Below are 20,174 nucleotides of genomic sequence, written 5' to 3' on the forward strand. Positions count from 1 at the left end.
TTTTTAGGAGACAAGTTCAAACCAATTGCATTGGAATTCTCTTTGAAACTCAGTAAAATCATATGTCAGTAGTATGATTATCCAATTAGTAACTATCCTCAGAGTATTGTTTTCTGTGTTCCAGATGGGTTTTTTTAATGCAACATTGAGTGCAGCATACCCTAGGTTTTAAAGCATAAGTCTAACATTTCCTCTAGCTTCAGGCACTAAAGTATTGCAGGAGCAATGTTCAGCAAACTGTCAGCAAAATGCAGGGACTAAGCTGTTAAAATCGAGGGTATGTGTGTAAGAATGCAGATACTGTTTGCATGCGATAGCTTGGATTTTGACTGGCAACTGAGCAGTGTCCTGTGTGTAGACCACAGAAACACATCATGGAGATGCTGGCTGCCCTGTGGCCTCGCTGATCACCAGAGGGAGACAGAGCGTGTAACATTTCGAGATAGTGCTGAAAGTGGCAAGCAATGCTCAAGGTAAAGGTAGCATGAGATTATTCAAGTTTCCAAAACAGTGACAGATAGGAATAATAATAAGACTTCAATGCTCTGCTCTGCTTTCTTTTGGGCAGACATGCATATCACAGGAGACAGATGAGTAACTTCATACCAGCGCAGGACAAAATATTTCTGAATATAGGCAGACTTACTAGTAGTCATCTTGTTTTATTCTAAATTAATGCAATACATACGTAAACACAAATGGTTTAATGAAATCAGCACAAAAGCATATGCATATATGCTTTTTGGGGTGCTGCCTCGTTGAGAAAGAAAAAAAGGGGTGTTTGAGACCCTTTTTTTTCACACTAGAGAGAACATGTTGTTAAAAAGGACATGTCTACAATGAAATTTAATTATTTCAAAACTTCTTAATATGTTGTAAATTTTAGTGATGAGAATACTGAGAAGTACATTCTCCTTCATAGCCACATTTCTTGTAATTAACCTGTGTTACAATACAGCTGAAAAGACAGCAGAGATGATCTCTGCCTGACACCTGCAGAGCAGTGAGATCATCCTGTGGATGATGAACTCAAGCCTTTACTGTTTCATCAGCCAAAATAATGATTTAGAAGTCTACAGTGGCTGTAGCAATGACTGTTGGAAAAAATCTAGCAGCCAAAAATCATAGTACTGCTCCAGGCAATAGACCAGCTGGTCTCAGAGGCCTCATAATTACCTGGATGAGATGGCTTCTCACAGGTCCCATAGCTAATCAACATCCTCTGCTCTCAAGAACTTGCATTTGCTAACTGCCTATGTGGCTAAATTACTTTGTTCTGCTTTCTATCTTACTTTATTGATAGGAAAGAAAAAACTGGCAACTTAATGATTTGCAAGTAGTTGGGCTGTCAGACAGTTTTTCCCTGAAAGCCCATTCAGTGTCATTTCCCTGACATGTGTTGGAGCAAAACCATTCTGTAATGGTCAGGATAATGTGGACTCTCAAGTATTCTGTCTTTCAAAACACACACAGGAAATCTATCATTTCTTCTGTTCACCACCCATGATTGCAGGAGGAATGGATTGCTTACACAGCATTCATTTTAAGTTACCAGGTACAAACAGCTTTTTTCTGTTCAAACACAGTGGTATGCAAAGTTATTTGAAGAATTGAGGAGAAGAAGGAAAGACACTGAAGCTTCCAAAACACAGCAAAGGAAAAAATATTTTTTTAATCAGAGAGCTCTGTTTTTCTGTTCAAAATAGCACCTTCATATATGGCCGTGGCCTTGGCTAATTTTGGCTATTGCAACTGTTTTAAATTTAGTGTGGAAAAAGTGTCCCACTTGCCAGTTCTATGAACCATTTCTTTTGTAGCACTAAAATAGTGCCATTTCTTGATCAGTCAGGCCAGCAGGATTACCTGGTTGTTAATTGCTGGCATTTGGCTTTACTGAAATTTTTTCACATTTAAAAATGAGCTGAAATAGATAAGCAGACACATACTGTTCTCTTGTTGTATTTCCTCTCAGATATGTCAAGTTCATGCTGGTTCTCACTCTCAGAATGAATTCTATAGTGGCCAGAGAAAAGAAGCCATATATACTTCTACAAGTAGGACAGGCACTCACATGAATATTACCTGAACTGGAATTTACTCTGCCAGTGCATGGTTTGCTTTAGGAAATCTCTCTGTTCATGCAAACAGAAAGTTTTCTGGGGAAAGCAAAAGCCTAGAATTACATCTATTTTGAGCAATCGTTTTAAGATCACTTTAGAAAATGTCTAGTACTTTTGGTTTTGTTTCATCATGTCTTTTCCTCCTTTATTTAGTCATTTACACAGTATCCATCATGATAAAATTTAACCATCTGTACTATATCACATGAGACAAATATTCCTTCTTATGAAGTTCCTTGGGAATATTGTCATTAATTTCCAGCTATACTGGGAATTCTTCCCAGTGTTTATAATTAAGTAATGTCTTTCATCTCCAGAGATCTTCAGAGTTTCTCACATGCTGTGGACCTGCCCCTAGTCATACTTAATTCTTCAAAGAATTTGCCTCCAGTGACGTGATTTAGGTTTTAGTTCAGCACATGCAGTGTTGGGTGTGTATATATAGTGTTTTTACACCAAAAGCAAACACGTTTTGTGTGAGTGCTTGAATCTGCACACGCACAAAGGCAGGTTGTGTGTGTTAAAGAGCCATTTTTTCATTTACTGGCAGAGCGTAACACAGGAGAGGCTGACGGGAGGCAACGGAAATATTAACTATTTTGGCACAAGAGTCAGGAAGATAGCTGAGATCCAAAGAAGCAATTTGATGCTTTTTCACCATCTGCAAAAGGATTTTTCTCAGCTGGTTGGTACAAGCAGCTACAGACCATGAGTGAGCTCATGCCTGTGTCTGTCTCATAGAGCTTCCTGCTGCAGTTGCTGGAAAGACCATTTTCTCTCCCTGCAGTTTCAGGCAACTTTGCTAAGGAAGAACTATGACAACTTGAAAGTGGAACATATAAGAGCTTCCTACCAACTCCCAAAAACTAGTTTTATTTCTTTCATTTGGTCCTTTGACTTAGAAAATAAGTTACCATTTAATTGTAATAGGAAACTACTAATAGCCTTTCCTCAATATCCACAATTCTTGTTGGAGTCTAAAACTCACCAACCACTAATAGCTGCTTAAACTGTACTTTGCTTTTGTCTGTGTTCTTCCTCTATTCTTCTTCTGGAGAGAAGGAAGGGTTAAGTCCACAACCTCACAAAGGAGTAATAGTTCTGCCCAAAAGACAAGTCACAACCAAACTATTTAATTGTAAACGTCTCACTGAAGAATTGGTACACGAATGAGACATGACTTCATCCTTTAACCTACATGCTTCACTGGTCTAGGGAACCCTGGTGGGTTTGGCCCATTTTAGTCATAGTTGTCATGGGAGATCCATAATGACTTGGTAAAGTAGCTTAAAAAAATCTCTATTCAGAATCCAGCATATGGTATATTTATTGGCAAATGTTAATCCCCCTAGGAACAAGTTCTGCAGTAACAAATGATGAATTATGTGGCTTCATAAGCACTCATGTCATCAAATACACCACTGACCTTTTTACATTTTCTGGGGGATTTTCTGCTGTGTGCAGTTTCTCTGGTTTGGAAGTGTAGCAGTTTAACACCGTGTCCTGAAGGAAACAGGTAATCAATAATTTCAGTTTTGGTTACTGTAAAAGGTAAATGAGGCCTGTGTATTTGTTGGGCAAGTAAGCAATACAGGGTTTAACAAAGCTTGAACAGGGCCTAAGAGAGCACTTGAATATTCACAGTACAAGGACATAAAGTAGACTTCATTTACAGGAGAAGAGAAGTTAAGAGTAGGCCAAAAAGGCCAGTGTTAAAACACACTGTGTTTAACACAAAGAGTACCAGAGTTTTTAAAAAAAAATAAAAATTAAAAAAAAAGATAATTTCAGGCATGTTTTCTGAGGGCAAATATTTTCTGGGAAAATACTTCACGCCACTGAACAAGTCTGATATTAATTTTCACAGGAGATGCCCACAAGGTAGCCTGCAGTTAGTAGCCCGCAACCAAGAGGATGAACTCCCACTGCAGTTAATCTCAGAGATTACCAGATTGAGAAAGGGAGCTAAAGATCAGGATGCAGTCACATCTGGCCGATCCCATAACTTGAGACTAATCTGCCTTCAAGAACAGTGTCTGAACCACCATTTCAGCAAAGTAAGATTGCTGCTGAAACCAGAACACCTTTTCCAGCAGAATGCTTTTCCAAAACTAACATTTTAGGATCTGATAGAAAGAAGCAGCTATTACGATGAGTATGGAGCACACACAGATCTGTGTATACAGAATACAGACAGTGCTGCACACAGGTACCCACTGGCTGCAGCACAGAGATTTGACAACCAATGCTTTCTTTTTCTTATTGGCCATAGACCACGTTAAATTGAAAACTAAACTCTTTGTTGAGCCAGGTGATGAATTTGAGTTCTTCTCTTCTTGACATAATCACTACTACACTCTGCTTCACCCAGAAAGAGCTGGTATCAGGTAAGGCAGTACCCATGGGAGAAATTGAACCTATATTCGGCAAGGTATATCAGCTGCCAAATTAATCAAAGGAATCCACAGCTGCAGTGGTAATGTAGTTGGTTTTGGTCCTGCCTTCTCCCTGTTGCTCTGCCCAACAGCTGAGATGAACTATCAGAGCACTGTCTTGCATGTACCCAGCTGTGGACAGACAGATAGATGTTGGAAATACCATTTATCCTCATGGCTGAATCTGTAGAAGGCATGTAAGTAAATGTATAGGTAAGTTGTCTTGATTGTAAGTCACTTGTGTAGTAGATACTAGAACAGTTCTGAGGAATGACTAATATTAGTTTACTGTTAACTACATGCCACTCACATGCTGTGGACCTGCCCTCAGTTGTACTTAATTCTTCAAAGAATTGGTGCTAGGAATTGTGTAAGAGTGTTGCTGGCTGGACCACCACCACTGTTACTTTCTTCTAATGTAATTCCTATGGGGCTTTTCTCCATGGCTTGTCTGGGCTGCACCATGCTTCACTGTAGAAGCTAAACAGATTGCAAGTGGAGCAGAGCTAGAAGTGCCACCTTCCCCCTTTTTGTGCAGACTGACCATAACGACAGAAAGCTGTCCAGAAAGCTGTGCACTTCTGCAGCTCCACTGCTGTCTATGCCTCAGGATGCCCTTACACAGATACACAAGGAGTGTTCACCAGAGATCTGTCAACCACCTCTCTTGTCCCTGGTCAACCACCTCTCTTACCCTCAGGCCCCAAGGTAAGTAGATGCTTTGTCAGCACCACAGAAACAATTCTTGAGGTACCACTAACCCAAGAAGTATGAGGCAAACAAAGTCAAGCAGCACAGGCACACTGGAAAACACAGTAATTTAAGCAGACTGAATAGCTTGGGGCTGGGGTTGCCAAGAAAATTTTTGGGCCATGAGAACATTTATACACGCTGGGCCTGGGCTGCCTTCTCCATCCCATCATGACTTCCAGCCCTAATTGATTGGAACTGCCAAGCCTGGCTGCCAAGCAGAATATTTTTACAATCCTGGTTCTATTTATGCACTGACAAATACAAAACTTGGTGTCAGAAAAGAAACTGTGAAGCAGAACTGCAGAAAAAGAAAGGAGTTGGCAGAGAGGACTAAGAAATGATGAACAAGGCACTGAGGGATAGTGCCACATGTTAGTACTGTGCCTGATGCGAGCGAGTGCAGAGAGCACTTCAAGAAACATGCTTATACAGGTCTCTGAAACACCCTTTGGGCAAGATGCTGTATTTTGAAATGTGCACTGGCCCCTGCTGGAGATGAACTTGCTTTTCTGCTTTCAATCTGTTTCAGAGACAAATGACACCCAAATTTATCACCTTTATAAGAGCATTTTAAAGCATGGAACCAAACCTATTACAAAAATGAAAACCAAAAGGATCTCAGAAGAAACAGAATGTTTTTATTGTCTATGACTGAAAAGGAAACCTGTTTTGGAAAAAACCTTCCCCTTTCTGAGGCAGCAAGACAGCCATGGAGGAAAATGTAGTGTCCTGGTTTGATTTCTTCTCCTAGACAGAAGAATTGGTGCATGTCAACTAGTTATAGAGGAATCAGCTTGGAGGACCACAATTTTCTCAAGGCTATTTTTTACACCGGTACCTGACAACCCATGTATTTATTACAGCTGACCTAATCTAAAACATCTTTTCTCTTTCATTGCTACCTAAAAAAGACATAATAGTAACAACTTCTCTCACAACATCTTCTCTACTCTGTTTCTGCTTATGCAATGACCACAAGCCTTCACAAGCTTGCTTATCATACTTTGAGATGGGGCTGTCTCTTAAGTTACGTTTGCTGTACTTTTATGAATGCATCAGGCTTAAATAGCCCACTTGGTAAAACCCAGAGACTCTCTCGAGTGGCCCACAGGAGATAGAGAGGTGAGGGTAATCTGTAATGTGATGGCTTTTCTTTGTTTGAATTTGGATCCTCTCTGCTTTTGCTGTTTTGCTGTTTAGTATGATGAACTTTTAATTCCTGTCAGTCTCTGAGCTTCTTACAGCAATGACTGTCTGCAGCTGCCAAGCAAAGAGTAAAAGTGAGAAGTGGGTGCATCTCCAACATTTGGTAAGACCTTATCTGAACCCTTTCTGTGAGTTTTCTGACTATAGTCATGAGCAATCAGATGCCCATGCAGAGACTGAAAGCAGATAAACTTATCAAAGGACAGTAACAAAGCAAGGAGGTTCAATAAGCTGTGTTACTTCTTGAGTAAATACAGCTGCCATCACAACACTGAAGGTAGACTGACCCAGAACTGGTTTGGTGTGGTAAGATCAGTGTCCCTTCTCATGCGTTAAGTAGGTGACTTGGTCTTTTATGAGATCCACCAGGAGTGTTTTATAAGCAGAACTGCCATATAGTCATATGGTCAAATAACAGACCATATAGTCATTTGTCACTTCAGGACTGGGAAGATGACTGTTGAGTTCTGCCCTTCTGTCTGCCTCCTTTCAGTTATGAAAATTGATTGTGTATTGATTGTATGGTATATTGACTAACTGCTAACACCATAAATGAGGACTGCAAAACTGCCTACTTTTCCATAGCTAAGAAAGGGGATTGCCTACACATGAAAAGTGCCCTACGTGTTTTCACATTCAGGCTTTTGTAGCAGCAGCTACGAAGGGGGAGAAAATATGCCCACCCACCCGATATGACAGCATCAGACTGAGGCACGGCCAGGGAGGTAGCTGCGGGCACAGGAGGTGAAAATATCCTGTGAGGTGACCTAATCGCCTCTTTCTTCCCACTCAGAAGAGATGCCAAACCTGCCTTCGGGCATCCCCCGGCAGGTGAGACGCGAGTCTGCAGCCTCTGTCCTGAAGCAGCGCCGCCGGCCGTGTGCGGGAGCGCACGTTTCCCTGGAAGCTCGTTTCCTCCAGGAAAGCAGCAGAGGGGGCCCTCGGCCCGCGGAGAAGCGAGGCGGGCGGGATGCGGGGCTGTCCCCGTCCCACGGGAGCCGGGAGCCGCAGCGCCCTTCTGGCTCGGCTCCCTCTGCCGCCTGCCAGCGGGGACCGGGACGAGCGGAGGAAGGAAACCGGAATTTCAAGTGCTGTCCCTGTGTTAAAGGGAAGGTTTCTGCTTGTCCTCTGCAAAAAAATAAAATTAGGCTTAGCAACCCAGGAGAGGCGTTACTGTAAGCAGCTGTGTTTCCCTGGGTCTCCTCTCGATCCTCCTTCCCTGCAGCAGGCAATCTGGGAAAACGCCTTTCCCCATCACACCCAGTGACCTGTGCAAGAACATCTGGTGGTTTCACTAAGGCATAGCTGGGTCTTGCACGTTTTTGGAATCGGCAGACCTCAAAGAGAAAATATGAGAAATGCAGTGAGATTTAATTGCTTCCTGTGTATCTAGGAAAATCCTCCTCAAAGGGTGTAATTTTCTAAGTCTTAGTATGATTTTCCAGGAAAATTATTTGTTTGCAAGGTCAGAAATCAAGGGTTTGAAATGAGGACTCTCCAGAATATTTGTCCTTTGCTTATCAAGTGTATTGAATGAAAATGATAACAAGGATACAGAAAGAGCTTTCTCTAAAAAGGCAGCATTTTTTAAATCATACACAGAATCAAAAGAAAGCAGTGAGGAATTGATTTATCACTCATCGCTAGAATTAATTTTATCTCTGAGTCTGATTCCACAGCACAGCATTACTGCCAGCAGGGTAGTGCACAGAAGCATTCTAGAGGTAGCTGCTGTAATACCTAGTCTTAAAGTACAATCATTATTACAGCCATCACCGCAGAGCAGTTTGTTTCAGTAATTATAATTTCCTGAGATTTCATGTTCTCTACAGGAATATAAAAGAGTGAAGAGTTTTTCTATATAGTTCAAACTTGTTCCATTTGTATTTAATAACCAAGTATGACATACCTGATCATAAAATAAAACCAATTCCTGATGCAACAGCCCCAGTATTCAGAGACCAGAGAGACACAGAAAGAGAAGGAAGAATGAATGGCAACTCTCCCCACCTCCATTTTTATTTACCTGTGATGTTTAACATTTCCCTGGGTTTCTACCTTGTGCAACCATCTCACTTTTGGGGGCTCTCTTCAGGTGCAATATTATATTATATTTCACTCCTCAAACGAGCCAAAAGTTTCATGATGACCTGGAAAAAAATTTGTGTGGAAACTGTAAACTGCTTCCTTTCTACCTTTTTTAAAACCATCAGGGTAATAAATAGACCGCAAGAAAAAAAGAGATAGAAGCACCAGGATGTATATAATCCTATTCCAATAATAATATTTTTTATTCATAAAGGAGCTAATATTGGTTTTGAGAGTTTTGAAGTATTCATTGGATTATTTAAAATCTATGTAGAGTGTGCATTTCATGAGAATTTTTCTATATAGGAAAATGTACAAGAACATTAGTGTACAGCTGATCTTTATGGAATATGTCTTTTTAAGTATAAGGGAAATATCTGTATATTTAATTTTGTGTGTGTGTGTGTGAATAATTTTATCATCTTTCTTTTTTGGGGATTAGAAAGGTTTGGTTTCTTTGCCAAATGCAGGGAGGACAGAGAGAATTATGCTGAATTTACACTAATGTTTCAAATTGAGTCCTCAAACTGTCAGAATTGTTGTTTTGTCAGCGCAACCTGCTTTGGATAAACAGGGAGAAGCCAGCTGGAAGATGACTGCTAGGGAAGTAAAAATGAGGAAAAATACAACTCAAGAATTTGAGATCAAAGTTACCTCTGTTCTCCAGGGCTGTGCAGCAAATCCATCTCTGGGGAAGCACAAGAAGATATCACCTAGCTGGAACTTGCTTATGACCAGCTGGGCCACCAGTCTGCTGCTCAGCATGCCACAGCACAGCATGGATATACCAGTGTGCCCCTACAACATAAACTCCACAGAGATTGGGATCTAAAATGGGCTTTGTGGCTCCTTAAATCTCAGGAACCCTTGCAGACCCCACCCCTAGTGTTATTTGCGTGATCTGCTACCTACTGTCAGCTCCGTCTGTAAATGCATTTGTCCACCTTCCTCTCCTTAGGCAGAGGGTGTCTCAGCAGTCGTTGCAGAGGTGGGGTCAGGAGGAGAGAGAAGAGCCAGGGAGGAGCAAATGGACTACTTTTGGAAGAGCCATGCAAGCAGACTGTGAACATGGAGAGTAAAAGGTTCTTTGGCTGGAAAGACAACAGGTGAAAGTTAGGAAAAGCCAGAAACCTAGACCATTTACCTGTACCAACGTGTCTCTCCAATCTTAGGGTGACATCCTGTCACCCATCTGTCAGCCTGGAGCCATGGAACCATTTCATGTGCTCACTTGTCAGTGGATAGCCAAAAAGCACCAGGAGGCTGGGACTACGCTGGCAATTATCACCCAGTGATGCTGAACACTGAACAAATTTCTAATGACCTTCATGCTCAAACTTTCACTGAGACCAGTCAATGTTTCTAATGCTTGCCTAAACTGGGTAAAGAAGCAAACCACTGCTGCTTTGAGTTTTCTGGTAAAAGCACAGTGGCAGAGAAGGTATTTGAATCTGACAGCCCTGAAACATCACATCAGTGATGTTCCTCCTCCCAGCTCTGTGCTCAGTGCTGTACCAGGGTGTCACTTCTGTCACTGTCCCGTGGGCTGAACACTAGAGATGCTAATGGCTCTCTAACAGTGCATATCTACCTGGAAAGAGCTAAACCTTCTTTGTTATTTTACATGTCGTCCATATAATCATGCTTTAGAATTTTTACTTTTCAATGGGTTCTGGTTTTGCAATAAGCCGTCGGTGGGGGGAAAAGGGTTGGAATGATAAATAAGCATGAATAGTGTGCTTGAATAATGATCTGAAATCTGGTCTTTCACAGTATTCAAGGAAGCCATCCTTTTCTGCCTTGCATTATGCTGCTGAGATGCTGCTGCTAACCTGATACTATTTCTTGTCCATCTTGACTAAAAAGGTAGCATTTGATTTGGAAATAGTACATTTTTTATTTTAAATGGAATAGAAAAAAATTGATTTTAAGCCCTAATTGCATACATGTCAAATAACATGTCACATTTAAAGGCTGTTGTGGGAGCCAACTGGTGTAATTGTATATGGACAGTGTTATCTAATTTACCCTGCTTTGTATGATTTACTGGTATGTTTTGCTGTGGGTTGCATTATTTAGTTGTTTGATAATCTCTTTTCTTTCTGTTGTGATTTATGACATGGTATTTCTGCTTGTTTTATACCAGTGTGTTATTTTGTCAATCAAATTCTCTTTGCGCAATGGCAATATACAAAAAAGATAGTGGTGAACAGCCCATATAGTGTATCTAATGTTTACTTTAAACAGATTATTTATGGCAAAATATATCAGAGGAACCAATTTGCAAAGCAATGGTTGGTTATATGTAAAGAACAAATGCTGCAATCAGCACTCTATGGGTTTGCATGTGTACGTGTTGTGGACCTGTACAGTTGTCGAAATGATTAATGGGCACAAAATGAAAACTATTTTTTCCTTTTTGAGCTTTTGTACTTTGCCCTTCTTTTTCCTGATGGTGGAGTCATATCCTCTGTCTTTGCTTCATCACATCTCCTCGTCTTTCTAGCCTTCTCTGGAACAGAAGGACTACATCCACAGCCTGGCTGTTGCATTTCCCTGATGGAGGCTGGGAATGCCCAGAGGGTTTTGTCTGGTTTGGTGGCTGTGTGCTCTTGAGGCACAGATGATGAGCAAAAAAAGGATGGAATGCATTCCAAATGCTCAAGGTTGTGTGCTCAAGAGGCTATGTAAGGAAGCCAAAGGCAAGATGCAGAATACATTAACTGTAGTCCTCAATATCTCCTAGTGATATGGGAATGCTAGTGCTCCATTTGATTGCTTTCTACACAATTATAAAACTATGCACTTCATAATATTTTAAATTTTACAAGCTCTTTACCAATCTGAGTTCTCTTACTGAGTTCTTTATTTATGAGAAGGAAATGCAAGCATTTACTGAAATGAAATGCACTTCAGATGTGTGAAACATGTGGGTTTCCATGAACTCTCTATATTTCTATGAACAAAATATGGCAGTGGAGTGACAGCCATACTAACACTATCATACAAAATTGAAAAAGCAATCTGTAAGTTAATGCTTAAATGAAATTTTCAATTATAATGTTTTCAATTTTATTAGAGCCAATTCTGCTAAGACAGGCACTCATTCAGAAAATCAACTTGAATACTTAGCAGTTGAAGTACTGCTGAGTACAAGCAGCCTTCTTAGATAGCTGCAGAGGGCATAAAGTGTTAAATTAGTGCTGGTTAGGTTTGTGCCAGTATGAATTCATGATACTATTCCCTGCAAAAGCAAAAACCAAATTTGCTTATGAAGACTCAAATCCACCCATGATGTTAATTTACCAGTTTAAACATTTGAATTTTAACCATGACCTCAGTTGTTTACGTATGATTTAGAAGTCAGCATGCCATAATAAGCACTTTAGATGGTTACAAAGAAAACATAAATAAATTGTATTGAGTGAGAGGGAACAAACATGTCTAACGTAGCTTAACAAGGTGAAGCTTTTTTGTTGATTTCAAAAAGAATGTAAAAGTGTGCAAGGCTGAATGACGTGTACTTATATCTTTAATACCTCTCACATATTTGTCATGGGGAAAAAGTGAATCTGTTTTTAGAAAGAAACCTTGGCCAAAAAAAAAAAGGGAGCATGAGAAAGTGCAGTCCCCACCCCAGCTGCCAATTGGTATTTCCGGGTTAAGTGACCAGAAGGCTTTATGGCCCTTCTCAGAATTACAGGTTTACATGCCTTCTTTCTCTGTCTTTATCTCTGCATTCACAGGCTCAGTGGATGCTAGGTATTCAACAAAACGATGACAATTTATTCACTTGAAGCAAGAAAACTTGACAGGTCCAGATGACTTTAAAATTTACAATGTAAACAAAAGCAAGACAGAAAATAAATAAATACTTCACATCAAAGCTTCTGCTGAGAGTATCCTTATTTTAATAAAATATCTAGAAAGGGAATTTTTTAGGGAAATGAGAATATAAGAGGAGTGCTGCTTTAGATGGAGGAAATAAACAGGTACTGCCTTTTGTTATCTTTCCAACAAAATGCAAAAATTCAAAAAATTAACTGTGGAGGCAGTGTTTAGACTGTGTATAAATCAAAGGCTTTCCTTTAATCCTTACTAATCCCTTACTTATCTTGCCTACTGTACATGCATTGTTAAAAAAGATACAGGCAGAGCAAAGACACACAGATATGCTAAAGGAGTTAAATTCCAGTATTTTAAATACAAAATACAGAATGCCCACCACTGAAAAAGTCTTTGATTTGACCCAGGTATACTTAGTTTTCAAGATTAATAAAACATTCTCATAGTCATTAGCAGCTCACGTATTTTGGAATTATTGAATCACTTCTTTTCTAATTATGATAAATACAAAAGATTTGTAAAGATAAGGTATTGATCACCTTTGGGTTATACCAATGCACTGAATTCTCATTATAATTTAGGAATAAGTAACAGAAATGTAATTCAAATTTATTTATATTTATGTGTATTTTATGAGAGAAATTTGGCTAATATATTTATCTTTTGCTAGAAAAATACTTCTAATATAAGAAGTTGGTCCCTATTCCAGTCCTTTTTTGAAACTTAGTTCAAAATGAGGGTTGTTGAAAATAACATAAATTTCTAGCAGTGACATTGCTTATATCTGAAGAACAGACTGCTCCTGGTGATAATGAATTTGACATTTGAGTGTTTCACAGACCTGAAGCCTTTTCTTAAAGAATATAATGCTACTTCAATCTGCTGTGTTTCAGACAATTCAAAGGAGATATTGAAGCCAAATTTTGCTTAGCTTTACCTTGTGTTTTGTTTTGTTTTATTAATTGCCCCAATCATCTTGATTTTAAAATTGAAGAGGAAAACCTTTCCAGATATGACTTTTATAATCAAGTGGTTTTGATTCCACATCCTTTAGTGCATATTTTAATGAATAAATGCGAAGGATTGTCAAGTCATCAAGTACCGAGTACACAGTATCTGTGACTGTATTATTTCATCCTAGATATTTTTCTGAAAACACTACACCACTGTTCATTGTGTGTATAATGTTGCTGCTGGAGGAGGTATGAAGCAAAGTTAAGAAATAAACTAAAAAAAAAACAAACCAAAAAACAACCAAAAACAAACAACCAAAAATCCCAGCCAAAAGAACCACAACTCTTTAGAGACTGGATAAATAGTAACAAGCATGTTTAATACAACTAATTTATAGATGAATGTGGTGCCAAGCTAGAATACATTAACAAGGTAAGGCTGCAGGGCCTCTAGGTAAGATAATATATTGCTTTCATTAAAAAGCAATCTGCATGGACCATATCCACTAACACTGGAAACTCTGCAGCTGTCACCTTTATCAGGGGAACAAGAGCAAGCCACTACATTTTAATCACTGGAGTTTGTCAGGAACGAAAAACAGCCAGCTTCCCACAAATCAACAGACATGTATCCTGATAAGGAGAGTGAATTGGAAAAGGACAGCTACACCCCACACTACACCACCTATTCTGGAGTGATCAAAGCACTGTAATTGTAGCAGATAAATCTACTGAATTAGGCTCTGGGATGAAACCATCGTCTTTTCACAAAACAAATGCAAGTTTACTTGAGTCATCTGTGACATATTTCATTATTTAGTTTGAGTATTCCCAGTACTTGCCACAAAGGCAACAAGAAAGAAAAATTGGATGCCTGTATCCAAAATCTAGTGGCATTTTTTTTCCAGAATCTCTTTTCTGGTCATTAAACAGTAATTAATATCAGAAGTGCTGTTCCTAGGGTATTCTTTTGCATAACTCTGACAATAAAATTAAACAACGTTATTTATTAATACTCATAGCCTTTGAATTTTTCATATCTGATATGCATGAGAACAGATACTATTTTTTTATGGTGGATAATTATTCTTCAAAGAGAAAGCACTAAGTAATTGAAAGGGACAATTGAAAGGGACAATGCTTGGAACAAGAAGAACTTGAAAATTCTTGTAGAAGATATATTATGAGAGCCAAATTTTAACCTCAAATGCAATCACAGTTATATGACAGTTTTATTTTAGGCACTGATAGCAGATGTGACCCCTGTAACAAGGATTTCCTGTAATCAAAGAAGTATTAAATAAAGACTTTAATGGAAAATGTTCTTGTCCAAAGGAAATGAAAAAATCTGCTTGTTTGTGGAGGGAAGACTGTAACTTCTTAAGGCAGGGAGGGACTGATAGAGAAGATTTTTGTATATCTATATATATCTGAACAAACGCTGTAAAAGGAAATTACTTTTTTTAGGAAGAGTTATTTTGATTTCCAAAAGCTTGGGAGTACTGATTAAAATCAGTTTAATATGACAGAGTGGTCTTTTAAAAAGGAGTTATTCTACTACTGTGCATGCAAGGCTTGGAAGGAAGGAGATATATTAATTTCATAGTATTTGCAGTTCTGAACTCCCCACCATACACTAAATTTGGTAGAATTGCCCTTTTCTTTGAGCTGGTATGATCCTTCCTGGCAGTCCAGATGAGAGGGCCTAGCTAAACAGTTTCTTACCATTTGAACCTGAAGTTTGAGATCTTAATCAGCAGTGAGAGGGAAATAAAATAAATGCTGTTTCAGTAGTAAGGTATCAGTATCAATACCAATCATGAAAAGTACAATGCACCAACGATCATTACTGCGAACTGTTATTTGCTGATCATGTTACACATCTTCTTATTTATTTCAAAACTTTCCAGCATTCAGCAAATATTCCAAACAAATCAATGAAACTGGTGTCCAAGGCAGTTTCATGAATGAGATCCATGCTCTTGTTGCACATTTACCTGCAGTTAACAATGGCCAAATGTCAAAGCCACAGACCTCAGAAATGAAACTGAGTTCATAACTGGGAAAGTTACTGTCCTAAGAGCTAAGTTTCAGAGGGGTCATCCTATGCTGTATTCTCCAGAGAATGTAAGGACACACATCCCATCTGCAGGAATTTAGGAGCCATGTGGAGGCAGGCACTAGCAGCTACAGACAGGTCACCGCGGAGCCTGCGGGAAGCGCCTGAGGAATTGAGGGATACGCACCCAGGCCTCCATCAGAAGCCTTGGACATGGTCAGTCTGCCTTCCAGAGGCTTTCTGGCAAGGTAGGAGGTCTGTGGCTGTGGGCTTGCTGCTCCCCGTGCCCCAGCAGGACGTGGCCACGCCGGTGCAATAAACCAGATTCCACAGGCCTGTCGGCTGTATCTCGGCGCTGCTTGTAGGCCGGGCCGGCTATCCATGAGAACAGCGAGGACTGATTACAGCACTCACTGCCGAGCAGGTAGCTAAGAAAACCAGCCCCTGCCACTTTCTCTCTGTTTTTGTTCACTCTGAAAGCTGTGGTGTCCAGGCATCACCCCCAGCACTCACACACGTAGAAAGAGCTACACGCACAAATGCTTCTCCTGCACGCTCAGCTGCCCCGTGGAATTGATTCACAATCAAACACGTGATTTTCCACGTCCTCACTGGGAGATTGAAATAATTAAGTAATTTCAGTATCACAGCAGTTATATATGTCTTACTGTGACAGAGACTGGGGGATAAGAATCTGCAACGGGTGTACAAATCTCAGTAGACAGCAAAGATGCACCTACCTCTGTTTTCAGGCAGTTTAATTCTATAACTGATCTCAAAATATAAGAGAATGATGTTGATAAACACTTCTGGAAAATAATAGGGAAATGTATTCAAATTTTCTAAATTCTCCACATATTTATCTATGAGAGAGAAACAAAAAAATCCAAGCTGGATTTTTTTATATGCTTGAAACCTGTTGGTTAGCTGAAAACCAGAAAACCAAACATGAAATCAGTTTATTCTGATGTTTCATCCCTCAAAATCAATTATTTTTATCTCCTCTGCATTTCAACAACCCTTCTAGATGTAAAATAATATCCAGAATGGCAAGAGAATTGAGGGTTTCTTTTTTGCTATCATTTGCTTCTGGAATAAAAATTTGGGTCATCCATCATCTGGAGAGCTACTGAAATAAAATCACCAATATTCTGTCAACTTTATGAAGGAAGTCCCATTGTCTTTCTGTTTTCTTGTACTTTACAAGGGAAGATCTGAGTATTTCATGTTGATTGTTTGATTGGCTGCACTGGGACTCTTTAAAAATACTAAAAAATCAACAGTCTGGTACAAATCAAACACAGGCTTCTATCAATCATGAGCCTGGGGTATTATCTGAGGTTTTTACCCAGAAACATGTCATTAAAAGTTGCAGAAATTAATTGGTGCCATTGGCTGTAATGGCTTTCCTGACACAGTTTCTCAAATGTAAAGAAAAATTATGGATAAGGCAAATTCCTCATGGGATTTTTATAGATGTCTGCTTTGTTCTGTTATTGTTTATTGCAAATGTTATTACTGTGATCTATTGCCCCATCATGCTTTGTCTATACTGCTTATACCATTTTGCAGCCCGCAACACAACTGAGGGCTTCTGTCACTGACCAAGATAGCACTTATTTTTAAATTCTATCCTTTATATATTCCTATAGTGATCTCAAGGTGTTAATTTCGTGTGTTTAAAATTTCATACTTACACAGATCTTGTTCTGATTGAATAAATGTTGCCAATGATCTGCCTAGAAGAATTGTGAATCTTGTCTCAGTGTGAGCTTCTGCTGCTGTTATTTGGTAGCTGTACAAAGCTACAGGAGTTACTAATTTATTTCAATTGTTCTGATTTGCATATCTACAAAGCAGGTCTGTTAGATGACAGCTTTCACTCCCTTGTTTTTTTTTATTTATTGCTTATTTATTACTTATTAACATCTTCTTGATTACGAGTTGTTTTACCCTGCAACCTAACCTTGAAGAAAGGTAAATATTTTAGGAGCAGGAAACTAAGAAATTGTCTATGCTTACAGCAGTGCAAAAATAGTAGTAAATTAATTCCCCCACATTAGATTTGAGATTCAAGAGAGATTTGATGCTTAATAACAACAGGTCATCTTGCCACCATCACTGAAGTAAGATTATACAATTACATGCATTGTCAATTATGCAATTATATTGTGTTTTCCATTCTAGGGCTTGAATGATCTGTTTATAGTCATTTGGGACTGTAAGTCTCTCTTAAAAAAAAAAAAAGAAAAACAAACAAACAAATGAACAAACTGCTGTGAATTAAACTTTAAAGTATATTTTTCTTCATTAAACCCTCTCAGAATATTCTGTGGATAACTTATTGGACCTTTAGGTTAATGTGTGCAGTGTTTTCTGTAAAATGCTAATAGGTTGTACATGGTACACTGCCTCAACACAATCAAAACGCAGCAAACATGAGCAAAAAGGAAAACTCAATGCTATATTACAATCTCAGCATTGTAAGGGTGTTTCTTTTTTCCCCCAAGGCTTCAGGCCTTGGGAAATGGGAAGTGGTGTAAAAGGATCAGAATCATTAGACATCTGCACAGCCTCCAGTCCATAAAACAGTGATGTCCAGCCTGTCATCTTGCAGTTTTAATCTCTTTCTGCTGTGCACATAAGTAGCCTGTCTCCTGCCTCTACATTTTGATTCTTCCTGGTGACGCAATGCCACTACACTCACTAGTTCTGGTAATCTCAAGAGTGCAGCTTCCAAACACACGCTTTTTCTCTTTGTCACTGTCAGTTTGGTTTTGATTGGATAGTTTCAGAGCTGTGCTTTCAGAGTATTTGAATTGATTATCCTCTGCTAAAGTTGTAAATCCTTGCAGAGCCCCAGCAAGAGTTCAGTGAAAACAGAAACAATGGGCTGCATGGTCTCATGGGATAAGTAACAGAAACACAGATTTTCTTTCATAAGCGCTTTTTGCTGTGTGCCTTCTCTTGACAGTGATAGCCTTCTTCTACAAGATCAAGGTTTATGCAGTGATATGTACCAAAGGGTAGGTTTTTGGTGACTTATTTTACATGTCATTATAATAGCATTGTCATAGTCAATCATCCCCATAACAAAAGCATGACCATTTTTATTTGGACTTTTGCTATAATTTTCAGGAAAATAAGTTCTGAATTTTAATAGCTCTACAGGTTATGTCTTTTCTTACAAAAGTTGTTTCTGCGAGGCAGCATTGTTAGGCTGGAGACATTGACAAGTACTATTTTGTGATTCTTGGATCAAGGGAAAAGGCTTGATCTTTCTTCCAAGACTATTACTCTACCTTCTTTTTTCTTCACATTTATTGTTCCATCCTCATCTCTCCGTTATGGGTCATATATCCCATATAATTTAATGACACTCACTGGGGAATTGCTAAGAGCAGTGGGTTCTGTGTTTAGTGTCACACCGTGTCTTCAGAAGATCAAATCAAAGGAGTCTAAGCTGGAGCTTCCAGTGACACTGTTCCCACCTGAAATTATTTCTTTTAGGACCACAAACACCAGCATCCCTTTAGCTAGGCACTTGTGGCACAACATCTTTAAAGACTAAAGCAGCCAGGGCCCATATATTTTTGCAGTGCCTGGAAGTTAATGCAGTGCTTAAGTCAAGAGATCTTGCCTGCTCTTGTCTATCACCTTGTGATGTTTTAGCTGCTCATTATGAGTATGATGCTGAAGCCATTTAGTGAAGGTGTGTCACACAGCATGTCAAGTGATACAACATTTACAGCAAAACCTGTAAGTAGGCAAAGTGTACCTTCATTTTAAATCAACTAAATTAACTATTCACCACAAAATTTAGACTACTTACTATTTTGTAAAACTGTAATCTATTCTTTAAAATCTCACAAAAAGCCTACATTTGTTTAATTGTTTTCAACACTCAGTACAATTCTCTGTAATTCACACCTAGAAATCTAAAATTATGTCTGAGGTCTCATAACCACTGTGTGTCTTACAGAAATGAGCTACATGTCAGGTGCCTTATTCATACTTGTTTAATTTAATTGTTAGAATAATGCTTGGACAGTATTCTGTTTCTTCTTTCTGATTCAGATAGACTTGTAAAAAGTTACTCAGAAGCAATGTATCAGAGAGTTTCTGAGTGTCAATGAGAACTGCCTTTACCTAGCACACTCCCCTGGCTGAGAGTGAGAGACATCCCTGAGGAGATGTGAGTAATCCAGAGAGGGTGGACAGTTGTCTGCTTCAGTGATTTCCACCATTCCACACTACCTTGCTTGTACCTTACAGGGTGAGGAGGCAGGATGCCCTTACTCAGCTGATATGATCCCATATCAAGGGATAAATAATACGGATACAAGGACACCAGCTTGCAGAAGCTCAGCCATTTCCTCTGCTTCCCACCAGCTTCCAGTCATAGTAACCAACAGGTATCAGACCAGTCTTTACTAATTATTCCCCGTGCACTGCTCTTCTATCAGTCATCCTTACAAAGAACAGCTATAAAAATCAGTTGGTCAATGTGCTCTGGGAATAGAGGTAGGTGTTCTTAGAGAATATTGTTCTGATTTATTGAGCCTGCTCATCAGTTGGCAAAGCCAACAGAGAGAAACCTTTATTTTTATCTGGTCACTCATGTAGCCAGGCTATGAGCCTCTGTGTGAAGGCCCTGCAGCACACAGAAAAGGGCTGTGGTGGTTCCACACACAGTAGTATTGAGGGGAGGGAG

General features: G+C 39.3%; 2 long non-coding RNA genes across 2 annotated transcripts; one reads left to right on the top strand and one right to left on the bottom strand.

Annotated features, from left to right (window-relative positions):
* The first annotated feature begins 368 nt into the window (after positions 1–368).
* LOC135290135 (uncharacterized) lies at positions 369–7,237 on the top strand. Its single transcript, XR_010352842.1, has 3 exons — positions 369–473; positions 3,988–5,263; positions 5,838–7,237. It is a non-coding gene; the product is annotated as an uncharacterized LOC135290135 (long non-coding RNA).
* A 406-nt stretch (positions 7,238–7,643) lies between these two features.
* LOC135290988 (uncharacterized) lies at positions 7,644–16,138 on the bottom strand. The gene is made up of 3 exons (XR_010353835.1): positions 15,648–16,138; positions 9,257–9,693; positions 7,644–8,664 (listed from the first exon to the last, which is right to left on the bottom strand). It is a non-coding gene; the product is annotated as an uncharacterized LOC135290988 (long non-coding RNA).
* Between the last annotated feature and the right edge of the window lie 4,036 nt (positions 16,139–20,174).

Source organism: Passer domesticus, chromosome Z (assembly GCF_036417665.1).
Source record: "Passer domesticus isolate bPasDom1 chromosome Z, bPasDom1.hap1, whole genome shotgun sequence".
NCBI lineage: Eukaryota > Metazoa > Chordata > Aves > Passeriformes > Passeridae > Passer > Passer domesticus.